We start from the raw sequence: 19,334 nt of genomic DNA, 5'->3' as shown, positions 1-19,334 counted from the left end.
CAGCAATTACTGTCAGCATCCAAGTATGAAAGGCTGAGTAGATAGAACTGCCTCTTTCACTGGATATTTTCTTTCCATATGATTTACAACCCTGAGGACTATAAAACACCTTGTTCTCTGAATTTCCCATGGTGTTTCAAAGGCACCTTGAGGCTTCCCTCAAAGACAAATAATTTCACTCAAAATAATAGCAATGGATGGAACTGGATGGAAAGACAGTTTTGCTACTGTCTGATGTAATCCTTAAGAGGATTTCTAAACATAAAATAACAAACAGGATTCTCAAGAAATAATAGAACATGTTTAAAAGGTAATGTTCAACATAATATTTTAATATTACGATGTTCATACTTATAAATACTTCTATTGAGAAACTGACTTCATTTGCACTATTTTAAAGTTAATATTAAATAAACTACTATTTTAGAAACTTGAATTAAGTACTTATGATCTAACACTTGATTTCTGTTGTAAGGTCCAGACGTTTCATCTGCTGATCTTCTTGACTGATGACAACTTTCTATATTTGCTCCTCTTCTGTCTGGAATCATAATTGATTTAAGTGTATTTTGCAAAAGATTTACTCAATAAATGAAAGATTAATGGCTGTAAGACCATGTGAGTTATTCCACCTTTTTCCCTTACAGATTTTAATCTTTATATAAAGTGTGCCTTGAACATTAGTCTTAGGTGCTTTATCAGCAGAAATAATAATGTACAGCATTAATACTTGGTGAATTCTGTCTATTCTAGGGAGCCAAAGGTTGGAAGAGATACCTGTATTTAGTCTTTCGTAAAGCTGAAAATAGCATCGCTTATTTACAGGTGAGAAAATTATGGGTAAAAAATTACCATCTTTGAAATAATACATTTGAGTCCTACCTAAAATAGAATGTTTTTTTCCCTCTTTTATGAACAAGAGAGAGCACTGCCTTATTTATCACAACTAGCAATTTTTGGCTGCTATTTGTGTAAAACCTAGTGTAAATTATAAAAATTATACTTGTTTTTGCACTCGAAATTTGTGAATTGATGTCAGATATTACTTACCCGTTTTGGGGGCATCTCACCTATCATGTTTTGATAGTTGAATTGCTCTGCAATTCAAATAAAAAGGAGCCAAAGACTAAAAGCTGAGCTGATCCACAGTAGAAATTATTTATTAGAAAATACTTGCAGATTTTGAGATAAAATTTCACATCTTGGCTTTATTAGAGAGATGAGATAATTTCAGATGGAATTCTGGCTTGCAGAAAGCTTTCTGTTTTCTGAGCTCATTGATATCAGTTGGTTTAATCAAAAGGGGCAGGAAGCCTCTTGCTGGTAAGTTCACTGCTTACTGTGTTTGATTTGATTTGTCTTTACATTCAAGGTTATGTACTGATGTGCATGATTTATTGCTGGGACAAATGTACCTAGGATGAGAAACACAGTCCTGTAACTTATCTTCTAAAGAAAACTTGTTTTAAGAACTGTCATTCAAATAAGGTTCAGTTCAAGTCTCAAATGTGGTCAGAAATAGGAGTATAACTCCACATCCTCATAAATATCTCTACACAGTGTCAAGAGGGGTAAGACTTATATGTGAGATGCTATAGGCCCTTAAATAAGACTGAAATATATTAATTGGAGAGCTTGTGTTTCTCCTGAGTTTACTTTTGGGAGAAGGATGGAATGAGGTTATTTCAGCATTTTGTATATATTCTACTTTTTCTTTTAGCAATTGCTCTCTTTCCCTAGATATCCTATGATGAGAACTTTATGCCTATGCATGTTGAAAGAGCTTATCTCCAGCATGCTTATGTGCAAAATGTGTCCTTCGGAGTCAATTATAATTAAGGCTGGGGTAAATAGTGTGAAGTGTATAAAACTGTTAAATTAATTTGTTTTGAACAAGCTTGCTCCTTCTTTCCACCTGTCCTTGCTCTCCAGATAGTCCGACAATCCCAAATGTTCACAGAATGCAAACTTCAAGGTTTCATGTGTTGTGGGGAAGAGCTGCGTTTTTACTTTCCATTGCACAACAGCCATTCAATCTGTCTGTAAACCCATGCAGTCTGCAGAGTATGCAACATCCTGCAGCATAGCTGGCCAGCTGCAGATAAACACAGCTGAGATTTTTACTATTTCAGTTAAATAATAAGATCAATATTTTATTAGATATGAATCAAACCTGAGTGTTAAATTCAAATAAATGGTAGCTTGCTGGCAGTTTGTCGTGAGCACTCACTCTGTCAGTACCACTGAACAAACTGTTCTGCCACAATTCTTCAGCAGGTTCTTTGCAAAGTACAGGAACGTTCAAAGCTTTTCTGCCTTTGACTGCTACAAGATAGCCTAACTTTCTGAGTTTCTGAGTTTCTGACTTTGTATAACTCCACAGTTAGTGCGATGCAGATCATAGCAGATCTGACATGCATAGCTCTGAAATTATTTTATGCCCCTATTACAATGTTAGTGTATTTCGGAGGCTTCAGAACAACTCCAAAGAAGGATTTGTGAAACTTTTGAAATAGTACTTTTATAATTCACTATTCGATCCTACTGGAATGCGTGACAGCCTCAAAATAACTTTTGCAGTACCAAGAGCTGCTTGGTTTTTGGTTCAGCTGGAACTTCTCCAAAATGTCTACAACTACTAAAGCAAGTGGGAACTACACTTGGAAAATATTCAGTGAACTGCAGACTGTTGTCGTTTTTTCTGCCAAAAAAAAAAATCAAGATTTGTTGAAGCCCTGACAGCTGTACCTTGTAATGGAGAAAATATTCTGAAAAAAGCCCAAATGACCATTAATCTTGATAGTACATTACTGTGTAATGACTAGTTACATTTTATACATCAGTTTTTACAGCCCAGATATTGCTGTCATAGTTTCCCTCAGCAACCACTGGAAGTTCATTTCTTTTTGCAAATCAGTCTTGAAGCTTTATATCTTGTATTTTACTTTTAGTCAAAAATTGCCACTGAATGTTGTAGAAATCTAAGAGGAATTCATCTGAATAGGAAAAAGTTTGAGGATCATCTTGCAAGTAATATTGAACCTAAAATAACCAGGGAAATAGTTGATAACAAATGGTTGATTGACTATGATAAAAATGAACTTGCAGTGAGTAGCAGTTGTATTTCAATGTCTGTTTGTTCTCACACATTCATTTGTCCAGAGCAAATAACTTCACTAACATTTGGAGTTACCACTATTAAATATTGTTCTTTTCTATAGAAGTTTATTGGGAATTTTTTGTTTGACATAGTAGCTTTATGGCATATGGGTTAACCTGACTGATGTTTCTGCAGGTCTGGAAACCGAAGCCATTTCACGATCCATATTGAGCCACAGAACAAGTCTTACTCCGGAAAACTGGCACGTCTTTGGAGCGAATGCCAGAAATATGAGCAAAAAGTTTCATGCCAAGTAACTGTATTTGGTTGTCAGATGTGCAAGGATGAGGTAAGCGGACACTGCTGTCATTTCTGCTGGATTAGGAAAAGCTGTTGTCGGAAAAGGGTCATATGAGCCTTATGGATTTAGAATCTAGATCTAACAAAGCTAAACCTTTATTTGAAAGATAATTTTCCATTCAACTTCTTTATTCCTGTCTTCTTTTCACTCATTCTTGGCTCTGTAAATCTGCCCTTCCCTCATGTCAACTGTGGTGCGGACATTTACAGCAGCCAAATAAGTGCCATAAGCCAGAAGAAAACACTCCCAGCTGACGCCTTTTTTTTTTTTTTTTTTTTTTTTTTTTTTTTTTTTTTTGAGCTAGTTGTCTGCTACTTTAATGCTTTGAATTCTCTTACATGGAAGACCCAGCAAATACCAGGGCTGGTACAAAGAGAGGAAGCCGTGATGTCAGGGCCAAATGGAGATCGTAAGCTGCTGCATATTAATATCATCCAGTTCTATGGGTGTTTTTTGAGAATCAAGAGTGAGAAACAATCTCCTTAAGTGTTTCTAGTAGCCCAAGAACAGAAAAATACCTCTGGTGGCTGGAAGCCACTCCATTCCTCCAAAGTCAGGGAATAATTAATACTTCTAAACAGGATTTTGGGCTAGTTCTCACTTCTCAGCTCTAGAGGCACTGAATTGTTGCCCACTCAGGGACCCACTCAATGACTTTGAGAAACACTTTTATAAAATAGAATAACCTTTCCAGTCACTATCTAAGTATCTGATACTAAGTTGAGGCAGTTTCAGTTGACTTCAGTCCTTGAAATTATGTGTAATATGATGGTGTGTAATTCACTCTGTTAACTTTGATGTAGAAGGTGAGCCCCAGGAGGAAAAGTCAATGATAATGCCTAGTGCTAAGATACATTGGTAAACAGATAATCCTGCAATTGAAATTCCTCTTCACGATATCAATACCTTCTATATCAGAGAATATAATGATCTCATACTTTTGACCTAAACGGTCTATTTTAGGGAGGCTTACAAATTCTTCCCAAGCGGGGAATAAACTGAAAATGGAATCATATTTCTTTCACATAATCCTGATAATTTCAAAGAAAGAAAACTCTGTTCCACTGAACACAGTGTGAACCAAACTGTGAAAAATAGTTTCCTTTTTCACAGTTCAGAGCATCTTTCCAGCTGGTACTTTATCCAAATATTTTCCTAGCTGTTTGGTATTTGAATGTTATGGCTTTCTTGTCACTTTTTGTCTTTGTAGCTGTCTGATCTGTCTTGTGTCTCATGTTTTAAGAGGTCCCAGGAGCACTTCTTCGTTTTCTAGGCCGCTCATGCAGAAAGGTATTGTCAGCTAGATTGTCTTCTGCAGACAGAAAGTGAAACTGGCACAAGACTTTCAGCTCAGTAGCTGGAAAAACAGGTAGTAAGTGCAGTCGCAGTCCACTTTTGGGAAGGATAATGAGATTGGCAAAGCTTTGGTCTCACTCTTGCTGGTAGCTTGGGCACATATGAATTGGAAGTATCCTATAAGGAAAGCAGAGATCTAATATACTTAGCAGCATGCTTGGAGACATTAGGTAAACATGAATAGAGTTCTTCTAACAGCAGTGAGGTATCTGTCATTTTAAATTCCCAGTGGAAAAAATGACACTTTATCAGGTATTTTTAATGCCGTAAACCACAGATTTTTGTGCTGAATCTTAGAAATGTCCAGTGTTGGGGAATCCACAATTTCCCTTCTGAGATTGTTCCAATAGCTGATTGTTCTAATTGTGAAAAGTTTTTCTCATATGTCCAATGGGAATCTCCCCAGGAGTAACTTGTACCCATTACTCCTCATCTTTTCCATATGACTTCTTGTAGAAAAGGTGTCTGCATCTTCTTTGTAGAAGGTGTAAACTTTGTACTCTTTAAATACTGGGACATTACAAAAGGCTAAGGTGTCCCCTAAGCCGCCTTTTCCCAAGGCTGAACAAACTCATTCCTCTCAACCTTTCCTCATGTGGTGGTATTCCCAGCCCCTTGATCTCTGCTGTAAGAAAAAGTCTTCATGGCGATTATTTTACAGTGATGTAAAACAAATTGAACTTAGCCTGTGTAAAATTTCATAGGCAAAGATGTGAAATATTTGTCGCATACACAATGAATGGTAAAGACAGCAATAAATATTAAACATGTCTAGAGTTACTCTGTAGCTGTGTGTCTAAATTGTATTCTCAATGCAACATTTCAACATGTAAAAAAACAGGAAGCATTTAAGTGGAGTAATGTTGAAAACAAAATCTGGAGACCAAGTTGAAACATTTTGTGTTCTTTTTTTAATTACTAAAATTACTGATGAAGGGACTGGAGAACAAGTCTTATGAGAGGCAGCTGAGGGAACTGGGATTCTTTAGCCTGGAGGAGGCTGGGGGGGAACCTTATCAGTGTCTACAACTACCTGAAAGGACGTTGTAGAGAGGTGGATGTTGGTCTCTTTGCCCGAGAGATAGGTGATAGGATGAGAGGGAACAGCCTCAAGCTGCGCCAGGGGAGGTTCAGATTGGACATTAGGAAAAACTTCTTCTCTGAAAGGGTTATCAAGCACTAGCACAGGCTGCCCAGGGAGGTGGTTGAGTTACCATCCCTGGAGGCATTTAAAAGATGGGTAGAGGGAGCGCTTAGGGGTATAGTTTAGTAGTGGACATGTACAGTTGGACTTGATGATCTCAAAGGTCTTTTCCAACCTAGGGATTTTATGTTATGTACTTATATTTACCACAAATTTTTGTTGCCTTTGAAAGAGATCCCCGTATTGTCAGATCTTACAGCCTTTGGGCCTAGTTATGATATTCTCAGTAATAAAAGGACCTGCATATTCAACAGACTCTTAACTCATATCCATTTCTGTAAGGTGTTGATTTACTTAATTGTTTACTTAACAAACTTGAAGTTAATCTCCTTTTCAAAAGACTCACTACAGGATGTCTGCATTTTGAGCAAGTGAACTGGGAAAGGTTTTATCTGTGGATAAGAAAGGGAACATCTGAATTGCCTCTAGGTGGCAGTGAGTCGTTATGTCTTGACATCCACTACACTGGCAGTCTCAGTGTCCATGCAGAGATATGTTTTCCCAGTTACAGTCTGAGCTTTGTTCAGCATTCAAATAATCTTGAATACATCTTGCAATCCCAACACTGCATTATGATAGCATACACATGGTTGTAAATCAGTTCGTTCTGGAAATATAGACAAATATGTGCTATGTGAGCTGTGAATTATCAGGTGTGTGATGCGTGCTTGTGTATGACCAGAGGATGCCCAGAGCGCCCAGCTTGTGCTCAGTGACTGTTGCACACACACACAGCTGAAGGGCTGTGTAACATATATATGTTAAGTTTAAACAATCTGGATGTACAATGTGTTGGACTGCACATTTGCATGAACTGTTATCATTGGTTATATTGGTGGGTCCACAGTAGATGTTCCTTTCCTCAGAAATCAATGGATTCAAACTGTATTTTTCTTATATTTCTGCACAAGCTGCTTTCAAGGTGCTTGGGCTCGGTGCAATGATGGTATGTGTGATAATCTGTTCAACTCACTGACTGTTTCTGTCAGTTGAGCACAAGCAATGGACCACACCAAATGCTGTTGATAAAGAGATTATAGGCCCTCTAGTTAGTCCTTGCTGCTGACAGTATGAATTGTAATGCTGAGGAGATGTAAATTGGCTCTGCAACTGTAATTCAGGCTCTGATTTAACAATGTGTTTAAATACATTACTTTCAGCATATGCTTGCATTGACTGCATTTTAGGAGTGCAGGCACTAACTTTCTCACATCTCATCTAGGGAACATTTTCACTTTCATTAACATCCTTAATTCCAACCTACAAAAGTGCTTTTTGTGCATACACAAATGAAAGCATGTCCTTAACTGCTTTACAAATTGGGGTATATATCACTAGCTTTGATACTGTGGTTTAAAAGCAAGCAGCACAACTTTGTGAGCTATATGGGTTCCCCAATGTTCACCAGAAAAACCTTTTACAAAATGTTCTTGTCATGAACAGAGCACACGTCCTTCTGAATAGAATTAGTTTCTATTCTGGACAGTGCAAATGAGGTGGGTTTTTTTTGTTTTTTTTTTTTTCTTTTTTTAATGTGATACTTTTTAACTCTGTGTTCTGTATGCCTAGGACTAATAAATACCCCTAGTAGCTCATCAGTAGAAGGATAATGTTAGATTCATGGTGGGGTCTCAAGAGTCTGAGAGTTGAATGTGTCAGTAGAAATGTTTGCTGAATTGTGCCGAACAAACCAAAATGTGGAATGAGTAAACAATTTTAAACCAACTGGGGAGAAAATGATATATTTGGTAGAGGTTTCCAATGCAATATATTTTTTTCATTAAAATTTAAAATTATTCTGAATAGATCTCTTTTAGAAAACACTGTTGTGATGAAAGACTTAGCAGCTTGATGGATGTGAATGAATAAATCTCATAAACTGAGATACTGCAACTGGGATTGCTGCATTAGTAGGGATGAGATTATCATAGTGTTAAATCATACAGCTACACATTTAAAAGTATGTACTGGGGATAAATGCGTATAGTATAATATTTCTTTGTCTTCTGCTCTCAGCCTGGTACTATCACTACATCACAAATATGAACACCGGTATCTTCTGACAGTTTCACACAAGAAGCAGTTTTTGGAATCGGGTTTAATAGATGATTACATAATTACCATTACTTTAATGAACTACCACAATTGTTGCTCCTGATATTGATGGAGCCGGCACCAAATTTTGTTACCAAAGATGATGTACAAAATATTGTTAATGAAAGATTTTTGATAGAAGCCAGTGTTTCATTGAAACTTCACTTTGTGAGGAATTTCATCCATCTTTAAGGTAACCATTTTCAGGACTTACTTTAATTTTTCTTTCACACTCTAATCTTATAAAGTTGTCCCTGACTAGACAGAACTTTTCCAAGACTGAGCAAATGCTAAAGATATATCCCAAATCCTGCCTTCTCTGAATGTAAAATTTGTAAGCTCACTTTCTGAAATTAGAAACAAATATAGCTGTCTCCTTTATCCTCCTCTCAAATACTTATGCAGAAAAATGAGAAAATATGCAGAGACTGATAGACCATCACTTTGATACATAAACAAAGACAGTTGTTTCAGAAAAACTCATAAACCAGGTTCCATTACGAACATACTGTGATTTGAAGCTGTTCCACATTTTACTATGTATGGCGTCACACTGAGATAGATATATCATCCTATAATTTCTTAAAGAAATTACTATAAAAGCTGCTTGTTTTGATTAATATTAGATTATTTTCTAATAATTAGGTTGTTCTGATAGGTTACATTTCTGTTTCAAAGTATGAGGTATAGTGCTGGCTTTCCCAGGGAAGCTCTGTGCACTCTGAGAGATAGAGTCCTGCCAGTCTTCCTACATGGAGCCCAGCTACAGGCTGAAGCCAAAGTTTCCTTATGGAAATTAATCTAACAAGAGCCTAATGTCACATAAACTGATCATTAACTCATACTCATGGGTGTTTTCTTAATGTGATTTTATCCGATAGTTGGCTGTGTCTGCGCCCAACCTATTCAATACCATGTGTGCACGTGAGCTTCAGCTTTAACTTTGTTCCTCAACTTAAAAAGTGGTAACACTTATAGCAAGTGTTACTGAACTATTCTATGTTTCTTTAAGGATAGGTGAACTGATTTAAAAGAAGAAAAAATAAATCCCCTGTACCTTTAAGCTGAGTCTTGTGAGAAGGATTTAAATGCGAACTCAGAAATCCCCTTCCACTCAGTGGGACTGTTAATCAAAGTTGATGAAATGCTTGTCAGTGCTGCTTTAATTTTAGTATGCACTAATCTCCTTAGTTAGTTTGATCTTTCCTTGTTTGTACTTATATGCACATCAACAGGTAGACAGTAATGCTGGTTAAAAAGTTTTTAATTACATGTGTTGACTTCAAAATATACTGTTTCAAAGATGTGGGTTAATTCTGATGACAGCTGAATGTTGCTGAGATTTCAGAATTCTTTTGTTACTTTTCACCAGAAAAAAATAAAATAGGAGGAAGAGACATACTAAATAAAAAATAAATTTCAACCCTCAAATCTGAATTATTCTGTTTGGACTATGGACCCTAGGACATTTTACGATAATACTTGAAATACTTTGGGTTTTATCCCAATAAAGGACAAAAATAGTTTTCAAAACTTAAACTGACGTGTAATGCAATTATCTACTTAAAACTAGCTTTAGATTATTTTTTTAACTTTAATTAGAGTCTGAATTTTGATGTTATACCCTTCAGTGTTAGTAAATAGGTCCTTGATGCGTCCATCAAGAGGCAATTTTTTTTTTCCTTTCTTTTCTAAAACCTCAGAAAAACAAGTGATGGTCAGATAGTTTCCTACCTTGAGCAAAATCTACTGCTTTATGTTCCTTCTCTTTTTGCTTTGATGCTTCTCAGTCTGCCAAACGTGAATGTTTGTTTTTTAAAGTATGAAATAAAAGAGATAGTTCTGAATTAGATAAATTTAAAATCTTATTGGGTTTTGAGGATGAACAACGGACATTTTCTTTGTATTTTTCCAGATTAAATATATTCTTATTTATTTTCTGGCTACAAAGAGCCTGGATTCATCTTTTCTTGAAGGAGTGCTCAGTCTTCCAAATTCATCCAAGTGGAGCAGATCTTATGAGAGCAGATGGAGCTGTAAGATTTTTGACACCTCTTTAATCCAAACCAGGATCTCTTGTATGGACTCAATTCCTAATGTGTAGTCTGAAATCAATACTATTATAAGAACAATCTTTCAGTCTTTTTTTCCTGTTTATTATAAACTGAATGCATTATTGGTGAAACAACATTATTATATATGCAATCCTCTACTTTATCACGTTAATATGAGAAGAAAATAGATATTCCATAATACATGATAAGCAACTAACAGTAGCATTCCCAAGTTCATACACCTATCTTGTGTCTGTGTTATGTGAACTTCCAGACAACCAACAGATTTGCATCTGATTATTGCCTTGCTCTGTGTATCCCACTTGGGTTTTAGCTGAGACACAAATGGGTTTCTTCTGGATTTCTGAAAGAGAACAGCTTTACCACATAAGCCAAATCTATCTTCCTACTACTTGCTAACAGAGGAGCAGCTCTGTGAAGATTGTCTCAAGTGAATGTTGCATTTTGATTTCACTGTTCGAATTGCTTGGTAATGTTCCTTCAAAATTATTTGTGCATGTTAACTTCCTGGCTATCACCCTGGGTATCTACCTACGCTACAGCTGGTTATTTGTGAGGAAATTCTCCAATGAATAAATTACCAGAAACTTTATTAATATGGAAAGGAAAATACAGCCCTTACATTTTTCTGCAACATTTGTATTCTGCTCTGGGTCTCAGAGTTGATGTTCTAAAATCAGGAAGAGAATCTAGGGAAGAGTCTGGAGTAAGAGTTAGGTTAATTAGCAATACTTTAATTCCACAGTTACAAAGAATCCAGCTAACATTGTGAACATGCAAAAAACCACAGAAAAAGCTCTGGAATCCATCTGTTGTGAATTAATATTGAAAAAATTATATGTTTTAATGTCAGTGATTATTTTTTTTACTGGCTGATCTGTGATGACTGAACATGTAGGGGTTTGACCTGTAATCTCATGGTAGCGTGTTTTATAAGTCTGTCAAACTTTATTTAAACTATGTCGTACCTCACATTTAATTTAAATGTATTTAAAATTGTGTGTGTTCATGCCTTTCAGGTGTGTCTACTACCACAGAGGCTGAGAATCAGGATAAATTACCCGGTACTGAGCATAGAGCTGACAAGCTAGACTGATCATTTAAAAATTAGTTTAGGCATTTCTAAATTGCAGGGAAATTGCCAAAGCTTACTGAGAAGAAATTGAAGCCTGTCTTTCCCCCTTCCTCCTCATCCTCTGCGTTGGCAACAGCTGCTTCAGTAGTTTGCACTCATTCTTATGACTGTAGAGTTCCCCTTCTGCCTCACCTCTGCCTGCAGCTTACTTGCGTTGTCTCAGTCCTGAATATATCCTTGTTCTCATTTTGCATTCTTTACAGTTTCCTTATTTTTTTTTTTATACCTTGCCTAGTGGATGAGGTAAATGCAATCTTACGTTACCTGTGAAAGCATAAGGCAGATCTTTCTCGCTAGTGGTGGGAATTACAGAGCAGTTGGAAGCGTTGCGTGTCCAGCTTTCGTTTGTCTTTGTACCTTCACTCCCATGCATAGAGCCTCCTTTGAAAGCAGAATTGGGAGTGTATGCACTCACCTGATATACTGTAGCCACCAAATCCCTGAAGGACTGTTTCTTGCTTAAAAAGGGTGCAACCCATGTCAGACTTCTGCAGTGGTAAAGGTAAAAGGTTCCCATTTAAACGTCTTCCTGGCTGCCCCAGTTCAACGGTCCCCTAATCGTGCCAAAGTGATTCTGTGTGGAGTCACAGTCCAGAGCAATCTGATTTAAACAACAACAAAAATCCACACCATTAAGTGCTCTTACTGCATAACAGTAGGTGCATGACTTAAGCCTTGAGAGAGACCAGGTGCTTTCTTAAAAATGCTTTGGTGTTGGAGAAATTACAACATAGGAACACATCTTAAGGTGTTTCTGAGCATAAAAAGACTGCCTGTGATTGCTGGTTAGAAAAGTGCTAAGAATAAATTAAACTCTCTCTCTACCCTCACATGTAAATGTAATATATTATTTCAGGAGAAACTTAAGAACTTTTTATCTGAATTATGCCAGAACATCCTGGCCTGACAGGTGTTTTTATTAATATATTTCTGGCATTGGGGAATAAAATCAGATTACCTAAAGATTTTTCTGCTTGCTAGATCTGGTTAGAATGATGATGACACAGACTCTATGCAAGAACCATTGTGATGGTGACATAATATATGTCTGAAATGATGTAGTGTTTTCACAAATCACAAGATGAAAGGATAGTTTATCTTCAGATTTTAAGGCTTGCTATTGCAGTATGAATTATATGGTGTAATCTTTTCTTCCATTCTGAAAATTGTCTTCAGTCACATATATTAAATTTAGGGGAAAAGCACATAAAATAAATTAGGTTAAAAGAACTCCTAACTCTGCATTTTGTAATGCTGATTTAATAGAAAGCAGCCAAAAAAGAATACAGTAATGATAGGTCATAAATGTTAGCATTATGTATAAATAATGTCAGGTTTCTTCTAAATTTGCTGTAAAAATTGAGTTAGGGTGGATGTCCCATGTGACTATAAATTCAGAATGTCTGAAAAAGGCTGATTTTAAGGTTGTGAAAGCTAAACTCTGATCATTTCGTATTTACAGAATGCATCCTCTTATGTCTGTGGTCAAAACCGTTGGCAAAAATTACAGTGTTTATGTTCTTTATATGTGATAGTGATATGTTTTGCTGTAGATTTCATCTTGACATCAGGAGGAGAGAGCTATCCTATGGGGAGAGAGAAGCCAGGGACAGTGGGTTCAGTCAGCGTTGTTCAAATCACTGGCTTTGGCCACTATTGACAGCAGCTCTAGAGGACAGTAGCCTCCCCTGCCCTGCAGGCTCTGCACGGTGTTTCTAGCTGTGGATGGCATTAATAGACCAAAAAAGAAAAATATTATAAGGATATGTTTGTCCAAGTTCACAACTGCCATATTTTCATAAACATGCCATTTGATTCTCATGAAAAAGAAAAAGTCGAAAGGTGAGTGGCAATGGAGTGGCTGACTTGATGAAGCTTGAGAACACCTATAAAAATGTCTGCTCCTGAGTGCTGCTCATATCTGTGAAATTTTTAGGAGATATTCCAAATTAGCTGAGTGTGAAATATGATTCTAAGGTGATTTGAATTTTGTGGACCGCAGCAAAGAATGGCCAATAAAACGATAATAACAGCAAGAAAGTAAGTTACAAAATGGTTGTTAAAAGCATAACTCAACCCAAAACCATGGTTTTCAACTGTAATACCTCATAATAACTAACTCTGAATATTTTTAATATACTGAAAGAAATAAATTATTTTTTTATAACCTTGATTTTTTTATTCCCAATCTATGGCTTTTGTCAGGCTAATGAACAAAAATTCCTTTTTTGTTGCAGTTTCATTGCTAACAATTGCTGAAAGAAAACCAACAGAAATTGAAAGAGGTTTCAGTAGGTATGCATTCAATTCTGTTAATTTTCATGTGAAATGCTTGGCATATTTAATTTTATTATTTATAATTACTTTATTTTGTAGTACAGTGAGAAAATGGCTTGCCAAGGTTCTTCTTTCCTTCATTTCTAGCACAGCAGACTTTGTAGGGAATATACAATGGTGAGGAATTCTTATAAAATCCTTTAGATCCTGCTTACGAAGATTTGGTTCATAAATTTTAAAGGTCCCTTATACAGGGAGAGCAATTACCTGTAATATCAGACATTACCTGCCTTTAGCCACTATGGGATGTTTGGATTTCATGGAGTTAGTACGTTTTTCCCCCTTTGCTTAGGCTAAACATTCAGGAAGATCTTTCTGTGTTCTCCAACCACTACTTGAACTTCTGAAGTTGTGAACACCGTTTGATTAGCAAACTTTATTGCATGCTTTTAGGGTAATTTTGTTAGGTGCATTCAGCAGAAGGGATGGCACCTAAACCGACATCATTGTTGATACTTTTATTGTGTTTTAGAGGTTGTGAAGCTTATGCATATGTCTTCCAGCTGGGCTTACAGACTGGGTTTTTGAAGAACATTTACACACAGGAAAAAAAAAATATACCTCTTTCTAAATATTTAGCTGTGTTTTCTACAAATAGCAAGCCTTTTATTACGAGTAACAAGTACAAAATAAAAAAGGCTAATTCTTTCTAGTTTTCCTCTTGCTAATGGACCCAGTTTTGCAGGCAGTGAACCTTCCACACAATAACAGGCAAGTGGAAAATTTTTCATTAGCTGGAAAATATGATTACGAAATAATAAAAACATTGTCAAGAGCAGGACTTGCATGTGAAAGTATTTTTTCATAACTAAGTTGTGTGGTGGGGTTTTGTTATTGTTATTTGAGAGGGGTGGAGGCAGGACTTCAGATTCCTAATATTTCAAGTTGGCAGCATCCTGTTAAATTGTGTTGTGAGAGCTGAGAGTGTGCTGGCTGATGAATGCATACTCTGTAGTATGTGATACCATGCATATAAAATGGTTTATTGAGCAAAATAAACAATTCTCTGCAGTCTCTGATAGACAATTCTACATTTCTCTGCAGTCTCATAACTGACAGCTACGACCAGTCAAGTAAACTCTACCTGTGCATTTTCAATAGATTTTCTCTATTTCACATAATTTAACCCTAAATACCTCTTTAGTAGTGCACATTTGTCACTTATTATTGAAATAGCCCTTTTGATTCTCTTTGTAATATCTCATATGACGCTGTTGTTATTTCCTAATTAGAATATGTATAATATTTCTACCTGGTATTTTTGGTTAGCAAAGGGAGAACTCAGGTAGTAAGTAGCATTTAGTTGTTATTTCTAAAGGAACAAAATTTATGCAATTTATTTTCATCATCCAATTTTCTTATTTTCTAAATGGAAAAGTGGCACTTAGAGCAACGGAAGGGTCCTAACTTCTGGAAAAGTTTTATTCTCATTTGACAATGTATTCTTTACCTGCTAAGTACATAGTTTTATTCGATCCATGCCACTAATTTTGTCTTTTATTTACTTGTGCCAAAACGCATAGGAGAAAACAGCGAAGACAGCAGAATCATAACTTCATCCAATATGTCAAATCAGCATCTAAAAGTTAAAACATACTCATTTTACTAGTGCTCAGTTTTTAACAGGATAAATTTTCTGCACTTAGAGATTCTTCCAGCATCCTTCATTAGCGCTAAGTGTACTAAATATAAAATGAGTAGAGTGTGTACGTCAGCTCTGCAGTTCCATGCTCATTATTTTGGAAATCTGAACAGAGTCAATATTCAGCTAGAGATGAGAGGTTCATCAGCTTCAAGCTAGTCTTTTAAAAGTATCCAGTATAAACAATATATATAGACTGTTGACAGCTACTTGGGAATCTTATGTTAATGAAGAAAATTCAGAAGTTAAAAAGATGTGCATGAGGCTGAGTTTATTCAAGCTGTTGCTCAGGATGACCACCTTCACCATTCCTGAGAGAAGCAAACTTTAGAAAAGCTTGTCTTATGACCTGGGGATTTCAAAACACTTTGCAAAAGGGAAAGGTGAGCTTCTTCCCAATCAACAGCAAGATAATTCATTATCAGGCAAGTTCTCTGCTTTGCAAATGACCACTTTGCAGAAGCCCATGGAAAAGGTCATTGAGTTAAAGAGAAACTGAGAGTTTGCACTAATGAGAAACTCCACAAAAGTGCAGTCAAAGTGATGTATTTTCCCTTGTTAATGTTGAGGTAGCTGTGTAATGATATATTGGGTTAGTGTCAACAAATAAATGTCAGCAGGAGACTGTCACTGTTTTATTTTCTTTTTTTTAATGGTGTTAGGAAAGAAAAGCTTCATATTACAACTATTAAGCAACTGAGAGAAAGAGGTTATTTTTTTGATGAGTTTACAGTGCACAACATTTCTCCAGTGAGATGTTAAAGTTTTAGCATTTTCATTTGACAACCTCCTCAGCACCCTCGTACTTGAAAATACTACTCTACTTCTCTAATAAAACTGTTAATTTATGACTACTTTGAACTTCTATAGCATGGATCAATATTGATTTTCTGAAACTGCTTCTCTCTAGACTTGTTAAAATAAACAGTCTGATGGAAAAAAATCTTAGTATTTAAATTGAGCAAGAAGGTGCTCGAGTCTTACTGCTGTATTTTGAGAATTTGAGGACTCCCTTGAAGACTTAAAGAGATTCAGGCTTGTCTAAGGCAGTGTGTAATAATTTTTATGGTCTTCAGTCAAATAATTCAGCATGACAAGTAAGAACATTTCATTTATTCCAGTCACTAAGAGAACAATTAACTGTTCTCACAACTCTTGGCTCTCGAGGGCAGATTATTAATTAGACCCCTTTTTGCTCACCTGAGCACATAGGCCACATCTCTAGAATCAGACAGTCTCACAGCACTGCAAAATATGACACACTGGCTGCAACTTGTTGCAGATGTGGAAGTGTCTGGGGCTATACGAGGTGCTCTTAGGATATCTAAGTTATCCTTGTAGAACTGGCAAATATAATGCAAGAAAATAGGAGACCTATGCTCTTCAAGCATGCCAGCTGTTAGCCGAGCTAAAAGCCATAAAACATCTGAAAGGGCATTAGATGCCTATGTACGGGTAAGTGTATCAACAACAGCAGGCAAAGAGTTGGAGAATGTACAGCTCACTGATCTTACTGAAGCTCTGAGTAGATAATTATGGTGTTTTCGAATATGTAGATTCTATGCTTCCTTCTATACTCTTTCCATTCTGAGCTTTCTAATCTTTATTGATACAATTTTTTTGTTTGTTTGTTTTCTGATGTGGCATTTTGGCTTGGCAGATGTAAAGGTACATATTTGATTTGGTCTAAAACTCTTATTTTCACTGATCAGAACATAAGTTGGATTTATTGAGGGGGAGAGCAACTAAAGAAAATGTAAACATTAAGTGCTGCAGTGCAAGATGCTATGTTTTACAGTACAGTACTGGATAAGCTCACTTTGTATGGGGTTCCCATCTTCCCTACAATGAGCAGAGAGGAGATACCTAAATATCCAAGGAAGAGCTGATGACTGTGACCCCTTATACTAATGGTTATTTCTGATCATGACCAACTATTTTGGTGTATTTTCCATAAAAGAACATGCACTCTAATTTGAAACAAGCTGCAATGAATATATTTGAAAAGGAGATATTTTGTCTCCTGCTCTTTTGGAGAATTTTTTTTCTGACCATCATTAAATTACTCAGTGCTCATGGTACAGAATTTTACTTACATATCTGCAAGCAGAATTTGAAATCGACTGGCTTGCTGGGGTAAGGACCTCATATGTGAATCCCACATGAACTGTTGCTTATTGCATCTTTCTTGAATTCTAGTATTAGCTGGTGCCATCATACAGCTGGAGAAATGTTAATTAATGTAAACTTTATGAACTAATCGGTATGTGAATCAGTACTTCAGAGAATCGGAAATATCTGCAAACTCTCCTGTTCCGGTGCTCATATATTTCAGACTGGCATCTTTATCGAAACTGTTGTATGTTTTTTTCCTCTGAATCACTAAGTGGTAAGACTGGAGAAAGAGTTGCAAAAAGAAAAGCAGATCCTTTTTTGTGACAAATAAAGAGGGAAAGGAAGCCATAGGGACTGTTTTAATGTCTCCTTCATTACAGTGAGTATATGACTTTTTTTGTCTCATTTTGGTTTTGTCCACCTGAAAAAACAGGTACAGATTTATCTGAAATTTACTCTATTGTCTGTTTTTTACTGAAGGCCTTTACAAAACAAACTTAATAACCCTGCAGTTAAGCTGTGTTTGCTTCCTTTTTAACCTCATCAGAGAAATGTGAGGATGATGGAATGTGTAAAGAGATTCTTGTTCTTCATTTTCTTTCTTGTACATTTCCCAGCACAGTCACGCACCCTTTGTTGCCCTTTGCTTTCTACCATCTCTGGAAACTAGTTCTAAAAAAAAAATAAATATCTTAAGCAAAGAAATATTTATGACTGACAATTCCTTTTGATGTTTTTCTTCAAAACTGAAAGCTTTGGTCTCAGTAGGCAGAAGGAGGAATACAATTATCTCCTTAGAAGAAACTTGCAAAGTTTAGGTCCTTTTTCAGCATGGACGTTACTTCGTGTTAGTCTCAGAGGGCAGCAACAAGGCAGTAGGTATCCTATCCCAAGGTAATGAGGAGGAGGATATGGAGAAAGCAAAATGACTTTGGTAAATATTCTGAGATTGACTGGAGAAAAAAAACACTTGTACACAATCATAGTGAACTAAAGATGTGAGTGGTTCAATTTATTTTAGTGAATCTTAACTAAAAGGATCTTAACTGTGAAGGAGATTGTATTCTATTGAAAGCATATTAATCAGTATTAGAAACTATCTACATTCAGCCTTTATCTGGGGCTAAACCATAGGCCGTCACTCTATCATACAATAACACTCCCTACTCGAGAAGAGGAATTGGGTAAAGAAAGGAAGACAAGTGGGCTGAAACACAAAAGGTTTTAATAAAACAATAAAATCTTATACTGATGATACCATAAACAAAACAATACTCAGCCCATATAGTAGTTGCAGAGTGCATGCTTCTCAGCAAACACAGCACTTCCAGTGAAATGCGATGACCACAGCAAGTGGGAAAATGGGGCATCAAGAGTGGAATAATGAGCAAGACCCCCAAGGGATGACAGCCATTGGAAAAGAGAGTCATCCTGAAGAAGTTTCTTGCTCATGAAGAGAGCATGACATTTATGATAAGGAATACTTCTGTTCGCCAGTACCAGTCAGTTGTCCTGGCTCTGCTTGTCCCAGCTTATACACCTGCTGACTTGTAAAACAGAGAAAAGACCCTGAGTTCCATGGAAAGAGCATTCCATGACTGACTACAGACCTAAAACAGGGTCTTGTCCCCTTTATTCCCACACTAAACTTAATGTCTCAGGTACTGAGAAGTGCAGTTACTTAGAAATGTAACTCTCTGAGAATAAAAATGATTCTATTCCCACCAAACCCACAACAGAAACAGAACTTCAATATTTTCCAGTTCCAACGTCTGAATCTGTGTTCTTCTACTACAAAGCTGACCAAATTCTCACTTCTGAGAACTTAATTTTTCTGTAATTTTAGCCCAGGTTTACCTTTTATGCAATGTAAAGTACAGTAGATGTAGTTTTTAACCACTATGATTGTTGAGAT

At 36.4% G+C, this 19,334-nt stretch overlaps 1 long non-coding RNA gene across 1 annotated transcript; it reads left to right on the top strand.

Moving 5' to 3' along the window:
- The first annotated feature begins 431 nt into the window (after positions 1-431).
- LOC128852052 (uncharacterized) lies at positions 432-3,331 on the top strand. Its single transcript, XR_008449666.1, has 3 exons — positions 432-618; positions 754-825; positions 3,296-3,331. It is a non-coding gene; the product is annotated as an uncharacterized LOC128852052 (long non-coding RNA).
- The last annotated feature ends 16,003 nt before the right edge of the window (positions 3,332-19,334 follow it).

The sequence above is a fragment of the Cuculus canorus genome, chromosome 4 (assembly GCF_017976375.1).
Source record: "Cuculus canorus isolate bCucCan1 chromosome 4, bCucCan1.pri, whole genome shotgun sequence".
Classification (NCBI taxonomy): Eukaryota; Metazoa; Chordata; class Aves; order Cuculiformes; family Cuculidae; genus Cuculus; species Cuculus canorus.
The sequence above is the reverse complement of the archived record's forward strand: the minus strand, read 5'-3'. Positions and strand labels throughout refer to the sequence as shown.